The sequence below is a fragment of the Taudactylus pleione genome, unplaced genomic scaffold, assembly GCF_031769625.1.
Source record: "Taudactylus pleione unplaced genomic scaffold, aTauple2 ptg000127l, whole genome shotgun sequence".
NCBI lineage: Eukaryota > Metazoa > Chordata > Amphibia > Anura > Myobatrachidae > Taudactylus > Taudactylus pleione.
The window spans coordinates 21,925,741-21,934,242 of NW_028284529.1; positions in this window are offsets into that span (position 1 = coordinate 21,925,741).

An 8,502-nucleotide genomic window follows, 5' to 3' on the forward strand; every position below is an offset into this window, starting at 1 on the left:
GGCCCATAGTGTCTTGTTTGTTAATATTTCACTTGCAATCTAAAATTTTAATTTTTCAAATATTCTGTATATAATATATTACTGATAACAAAGTAAAATTCCAAATTATTCTTCAATACCCCCGTCCTTACCAGGAATCCAAACCCAGTTGAAATCTATGTTAAGCATTGACTAAAAAACAAACCCACTGCAGCCACCTACAGGATTAAGGTGCTGCACCCACCCCTTGTGTGAGATGCCATTTACTGTAATAAAATCTTTGTCCTCTCCTGCCCCACTTTTTTGATTATTTCTCTCTGGGCAATTATATACTGTATGCCCTTCTCTTCTCACTGTTATGACAAACTCGCATTTTGTACTCTGGGCTCGAATCAGACCCGCTCGCTAAATGCATTCGCTTGCTCGATGCATATGCAAATTCAGCAAGGCAGGTGATCGCACGCCAAGGCATTAGCACGCCCACTATGTCTTGGCGTACGATCGCTCTGTGAATGCAGACGCCCACCAGGCTGTCTTAAGATGCCCACTTGCGCATGTCATCTCCAGGAAGTGTATGCAACCATCAGTAACATCGAGTACCATCGGATGCATGCGCAGCACTTGTGGTTGACCATACCCTACCGCAAGCACTGCGAGCGATTCAGTGTAAAATTCAGCCAAGTGAAGTGTACTATGACGCTGCCTCTTAGTTATGGCTCTGAAACAGCATTAAGACGCTCAGGCACGCCTACGTTCGCACCTCCACTCCCCCGTTTCTAGCGGCCAGCCCCTGTCACCACCCACAAATGGCTTTTCCTGTCACTCATTATGCCGGGCTGTCTATGTGCAGCTAGCAAACGTTTCCCAATCGCCCGCACTGGTTTGAGCACGGGCACTGTGATGCGTAAGCATGCGCAGATTGTAAACATCGGCTGGCTGCATGCGAACGCATCCTAGCGAGTGGGTCTGAATCAGGCCCTCTGTCTCTGCGCTATTATTGCAAGCAATGATGACATGTACAGTACTGTAGCAAAATGCGCATATTTTTTCTCCTTTTCCATACAGTGTGTCAAAGAACTCATCATTTTTTTTCTTTCCCTTTTCCATATACAGTACTGCATCAAGATACTCATCTGTGCAACTTTGTACAGTAGCCGCTGTACACCTTCAAAAGGCACATGTTCTGTAAGCTGCTAGCAGCAATGTCAGAAATTAACAGTAGGGGAGAAGGGGGACCTATGAAATCACCAGAGCAGCAGTCAACTAGAGTATGTGTCATCATGAAAACATCTAATTTTATTAAACACTGCATGTGCGACTTTATTCAATTACTGTGTGTGTGGCTTTTTACTTTTAGCAGTTGGATGTGCAACTTTTTCACAGGAACAAGCAAAATAAATTCCCTGTTCACTGCTGCTATTGTGGTTTACATCCACAATTGTTTACACTAACGTGATTGACCTGCCTCTCAGGGTTTGCTACTCTATACTGTAGTGACATGTCCTTTTCATCAGTGGAGCACTGGCTATGCAGTGGTTAAACTTTGTATTGTATACCATAGATCCGCTCAAGCCTTAGCGCCTTACCACACCAACCCATGGTATTTTATCATGCTGTGACTAAGACGTCTGTATGACGCAACCAGAGCAAGGACACATCCATATCTACTGTGAGTGTGTAATAAAGGGTTAAATAATTCAGTGTGTGTACTGTCTTTTTGTATATTTTCTGGTACTGGTGCCAGTAGCCATTTATTGTCCGGGCCTATTGAAACTTATGGTTCTCCAAGTGCCCAAATGCCAGGGCAGGCTTGATGGGACCTGTTGTCCCACTTTGAACATTAATATTATTTCTATCTTTGACATATTAACCGTGCTCCACCACCATCAGGGATGCAAGGAATACAGGCATTACCACCCTGGCTGGTACAACTCGGTGCTGGTTATAGAGGAATAGGGGAAACACCACACCAATTTTTCTGTACAGGACCAGGTTGAAAGGTCCAGAGCTGGTTATGCAATTAGAGGAGGACCCCAAGCAGTTTCTTAAAAATATAAATTATTTAATTGTAAGCCTATGAAGCCCACACAGATCATAGTGATCTGTGTAGTACTTAATTTTTGGATGGATTTATCGTTGTGTTTAAACTTCTATTTGCCATCGATTTTGAATTTAAAGATCAAAACCAATGGCATTTAGAAGTACAAAATCTGACTTACATCGATGTCGGGTTTCAATTGAAGTTGAAACCCGATGGATGATAAATATGCAGGTGCTGCTGTCTGAAATGCTGTCACTCTAAAACCGACCTTTAGTAAATTTACACCCACATATACAAAGCTGCTTTTGCAATGCAGAGCAGCAATTTGGCAATTCAAAAATATTCCCCAGTATGTTTTGCATAAAAGATCAAGTTTCTCTAATTCACTTTCTTTATTTTTTTTGTCATTCTATCCAACTTCATATTCCTGAAGAGGCAAGACAGCAGAGGTATAATTGATCATTATTTTCTAGAGTTAATTTGACAGAACTTAGTAATTATGGGTTAAAAATAATTCACCCACCAATCATCTAATTTGCATATGATTAAGCTGAAAGGTTGCTATCACTCAATTTGTAACAAATTCCTTGCCCTTTTATCCTGCCATACTGTAGGTATTATTAAACCATACATTTTAGGTTAATACAACAGAAAATTGAAGGTTTAATCCCTACATTAAAGTGCACCTGTCTGCATGATCAATTTTCAGTATTATATTAAAAATCTATATATCATTGTAACTGTTTTCTCATTTATTTCCGTTTTGAATGGTAATTTAATTCCATTTTTACTGTTTTCTTTACCATTATATGCATTCATAGGAAATTAATAGGTTTTCACATCTCTATATGTGACAAGAATTAATAAATCTATATATATAGTTTTGATTTAGACCTCAGATTATGTGAAGTAACTTTTAATGCAGTCTGTAGGGCCGTAACTAGAGTTATGTAAGTGGTGCTGCTGCCCAGGGCCCAGGGTCTACTGGGGGGTGCCATTGCTGCCCCGTGGGACTTGCATTTGGCTTGCAAGGTGCCTTTAATGGCACCCAACAGCCTGTAAAGCCACTGCAGAATCACTTGGAGCATCCTTAGGAATAGCCTATAGAGCAGGGGTTCCCAACCACGGTCCTCAAGGCACACTAACAGTCCAGGTTTTAAGGATAGTCATAGTTGAGCACAGGTGACTTAATTAGTACCTTAGTTATTTTGATGTAACCATCTGTTCTTAAGCATGGATATCACTAAAACCAGGACTGTTAGTGTGCCTTGAGGACAGAGGTTGGGAATCACTGCTATAGTCATCAGATGCACTCCCCTTTTGTCTGGTCCAGACAGTCCTGCTCCCTTAATGTGATATCATAATGTCACATGTTTGGGGGAGCAGCCTGCACATGGCAGAAAATCACTTTGCTATGGTACTAGCAGTCCATTTACCAATGACCAAACTAATTTGAGACGATTCTGGGTACATGTATCGATTTGATCGGATGAGTCTTTTGGCAGTGAGAGTTTCAGAACTTTGGTTGCAATAGGTCTCAGTTAACATACAGTATTTAACTGTTATGAGACAATGATTTGTGGCTCTAATAGCATCCTATTCTCAGGAGAGAATGTCCCAGTTTGTAAATCTTTACCACTGAGACTTATGGGTATATTAATTAAAAGAAATGCTGATACTTTTATGAGCGGTTTTGTAAACTGCATTTTACTGAAGGCAAAACTAAAAATCAAGGTAATTATTTCAGATTGCCAGTTCAGAAACCACAATACTGAATTTTTTAATATGGAAAAAGTATAAATTGTGCACTGTATTAAAAGCAGAGGTTTTTAGACATGTTTCTGACAGGTGAGATAACTCAAGAATCTATAACCACTATCATTACATTTTAAGTAATACCACAAATGCAAACCTGCAGTTCTAAAATTCTCAGGTTTTAAAGAAGTGAAACACAACTGGAGAGTGGGGTACTACTTCAAACAAATTTACAAGGAGGTACTAAGTTCACCCCTAGCCACAAAAAGTTTGAACATAGACAACAAGATCAGATCCATCATATGCAAATGACCCCAACTACACCAATGAGTATTCGAGTAAAACCAGGTGTATTAACACCACCAACATGACATACTTATATATTGATGTACATCCCCCATTTTCCACCCATATATACCACACTCATTACTGACTTACAAACATCGTTAATTAGTTTTCATATTCTCATATTGATTCTCCAGTCATTATTTTCATTGTTTAATGTGTTCATCACTTACCATCTTCCTTTGTTCCACATATACCATTTTTGTACATATCCATATAGGAATCGGTATGTAATGCCGACTGTCAAGATGTCTCCTGTCAAAATACCGACATCAGCATCCCGATGGTTGGTATCCCGATGGGTCAGGTAAGTATACTTACCCCCTTCTCTCTCTAACCTTCCCTTCTTGTAGCCTAACCCTAACCCTCCCTACCCCACACCCTAACCCTTCCCGTTAGTGCCTAAACCTAAGTCTCCCCACCTTCATGCCTAAACCTAACCCTCCCCACCTAGAGCCTAACCCTAACACCCCCCCAGTTGTGCCTAACCCTACCCCCCCTTCTAGGGGTGTCTAACCCTATCCTCCCTCCTAAAAACCTAATGATAACCCTGCTATGGTATCTAAACCTAACCTTTCCACCCTGCATGGCTAACAGCTAAGAAGCCCTGGACTTACCTGGTGTGGGCTGCCATCTGTCTGTATTGGGATTAAGATTGGCATCAGTATTTTGATGCCTATCTTACTGTAAGTCCTAAGTCGGACTTTCAGTGTTGGGATTCAGACCGGGGGCATGCCATCTGCCAGTTTGCTAACTACATCCCTCCATATATTATCATCTACATAAGTGCCCTCAATACTATATATATATTTGTATTTATTTTTATTTTACCTCACCCATTTATTTTATTTTATTGTACCATATTTTATATCCATATGCATCTAATTTCCACTTGATCATTGTATTTAATGCATTCATGTTTTTTTCTATTTTTTTTTCTTTTTTTCTATTTTTCATTACATTTTAATTTTACAGTATTTGATCATTCACCATTTTCCTATCCAGTAACTGCCTCTACCTCAGTATAAACTTTTAATTTAATTTTATTTTCATGATGTCATTTCATTGCTTTGTACTAAATATTCCATATAACATGATTATAAGGATGTAGTCCTATATGCAAAATGACCCCTTTATCCATTTATGTTCAAACTATAACCTATCTGAAGGATACAAGATCCAAGATGGTGTCTTAACTCTTTCCCTGCCACAACACTGAGATGGAAACCAGCAGCACTCAATCACTTCAATGCTGATGTGACAAGCAGAACACTCAACCAAAAATCAGCCAACTACTAGCAAAGCTATCAGAAGGGGGGCAAGGTCCAAGATCATCTCTTAACCCACCCCGTGCCACACAATCGCCCAAGCACTACCCCAGAGGAATGCCACCAAGGCTGAAACACATTGCGTACTGACCCCTTACACTCGATTTTCCTGAAGCACAGCCCCCAGGGAACTTGCAGACCCACTACTGCAGCCGTAATAGCGCTAGACAGCCATGATCACGTGCTGCATTCACTAAACTGGCATCTTGAATGATTTATGCTAGATCCAAGTTGGCAGAAGGACCTCTGATGTCACAACCATGTGACCATTACGGAAGGACCAGTCAGCTACCACTGTTACTATCCACGTGGGCATAGTGGGGGAATAAAAACCTGCATGATGAGTTAAGCAAGCCCGTGAGGGGACACTTGTGGCCCCATGTTCTGAACCTTGCTCCTCCCCCTCGTATTACAGGTCACATGGTTGTGATGTCAGAGGTCCCGCAACCCACTCCATTATAGACCTAACCATTAGAACCTAGGAGCAGCACATCTGCACAGAAAAGGGCTCTGGCTAGAGATTTGATGCACCACAGTATGTTTACCCAACCAACCACTGTTGGCAGCATCACCTCCAACACACAGGCACCCTATACAAGATAGATGTCCCATGCTTCACCCACTCAAGACCCACTGTTGGCAGCACCTCCTAGGAGGAAGGTACTGTATGCCACCCCGGAGCCCCATTGAATGTCCCAACAGACCCACCTAGCTGCCAACAGTAACACATCCTTGCTGCAGACCATGCACTGGCAGCCTCCGAAACTCACTGCTTACACCTTGGGACCTCCTGGTTTAAAGCAACAGAGATGCAGGACACTATTATCTGTATACTTTACCATAGTTCACCAACATTCTGAATGCTTTGATAATTATCATATTTGCTATCACTAATTCTGTCCACGCAGAAACTTAACCCACAGAAGCATCTGTTGGACTAACTTTTGAACATTATTCATTCATATGTGTTTTCACACTTGTTTTCGCTAGTGTAGATTATTACTATTCATATCACCTTGGGGCTACCAATAAAAGTTATAAACTTAACTGCATCACTATCGGCTTTTTGTACACACAACAGATAAATACCAACACCATATAACACAGAACATACCACAAAAGAGGGGCTGAGCACGATAGAAACTCCTACTTTATTACTGTCTGAGCCTCATTTTTCCCATTTCAAATAGCCAACAGAACTTACATATTTGACATCACATTAAGGGCCTGATTCAGAGATAGACGCAACGCCGATATTTTCGCAGATTGGTTAATATTTTGCCTTTTGTGATAGCCGCACTCTACATGTGCAGCGATTGTTTTGCAATTACGCTTATACAGTACACAGTATCCACTTGCAAAGTGAGTGACAGGTAATCAGTGTTTGCAGGTAGCAATGGGGGGGTTAGAAAAACGCAGGTTTCGCTAACTCTTTGATAACCAATTTATGGGTGTGCATAAATTAGCCATTGAGTTCTCCTGCACAGAATGAGACCTCTCTGCGTGTCAGGAGAGCTGCAGTGTTTCCGGTTGGTCAGACTTGGCTTACATGCTGCATGACTGCCTGCTCTGCATCGATAGTACCAGTATTTACACTGATGCAGGTTGTCGGATGGATATGAGAAGACAGCAGTGGGTGTCCCTATGTTAGGATATGCTATGCTTTGGAAGGCATTAGCGTGTTTTAACACCTGCGATGCGTGAGAGAATGCAGTTGTGATTGCATTACCGTCTGTCTCAAAATCAGGTCCTAAGTGTAGTGATACTGTTTTTTTTTGTTGTTCAATTGTCTAATAAGGCAATTGCAAAGCCTTAAATCACTTGCATCAGGTATCTACAATTATCTATTAGAGCTTATACAATAGAGCAGTGATTTCAACCTTTTCAACTTAAGGCACGCTACATAAAATTTTACATTTGCCAAGGCACACTATCCGATTACGCGATGTGAGTGACCAGTGAAAAAACATAAACATTGGCTTCCACATAAAAATATAGACACATATTGGCCTCCACAGGAATAAAACACACTACATTGGCCTCCTCAGGAATAAAACACACTACATTGGCCTCCACAGGAATAAAACACACTACATTGGCCTCCTCAGGAATAAAACACACTACAGTACAAGTGCGCTGAGCTGACTGCCACGGCACACTTGACAACCGCTCGCGGCACACTAATGTGCCAAGGCACAGTGGTTGAAAAACACTGCAGTAGAGCATCAGGAATCAGTGTGATTATTTATAACTGTTTTTTATCAGTTTGCTAAACTGTGTATGATGGAGATGGGACAGACCACCCTTGATTATTCTATTGATTATGTTACCTCACTTTAACTCCCTTCCAAATTGGTACATACAATAGATTGAGAAATAAGGGTATAATATCTTCTGGAATTTTGCCCTTCTTTGATGGATACAGAATGCTGGAGGTTTATCAACTATATATCGATGACTGATTAACCCAGAGACAATATTGAAACTGACTTCTATGTTAATGTTACTTGATATTAATCAGGGATAGTTTCGTCCAAACATTTATACCCCTTTTCCACTGCAGCAATAAACTGGGTATTGCCGGGTCTACCTAGCTTGCGGCTCAGTGGAAAACGGTCCCTGAAATATAATTCGGGTCCAGCGACTCGGGAATCCGACCTTGTTCACGACCAGGGTTGCAACTGGGGAGGACCTGGGGTGTAAATTGCATGACCCAGGTCATGATGATTGGCTGGATTCAGTAGCACTTGATAATGAAATCAACTCCATGTGTCCACTGTAACGCCAAAAGACCTGGGTCACGGAAGACATGGGTCCGGTATGAGCGGTTCAACCTGGGAATAACCTGGGTCCTGCCACCAGTGTAAAAGAGGTAAAACTCATCTCTGACCCAACTGCAAACAGTGGTCAGTGTGTTGGGTTGAAGCCAGGTTTTTGGTGAAAAAGGGATATAACTGCATAGTGAGTCACATATTTATATATAAGTATGTATAAGTATGTACAGTCAGGTACATAAATATTGGGACATTGACAGAATTTTCATATTTTGTCCTC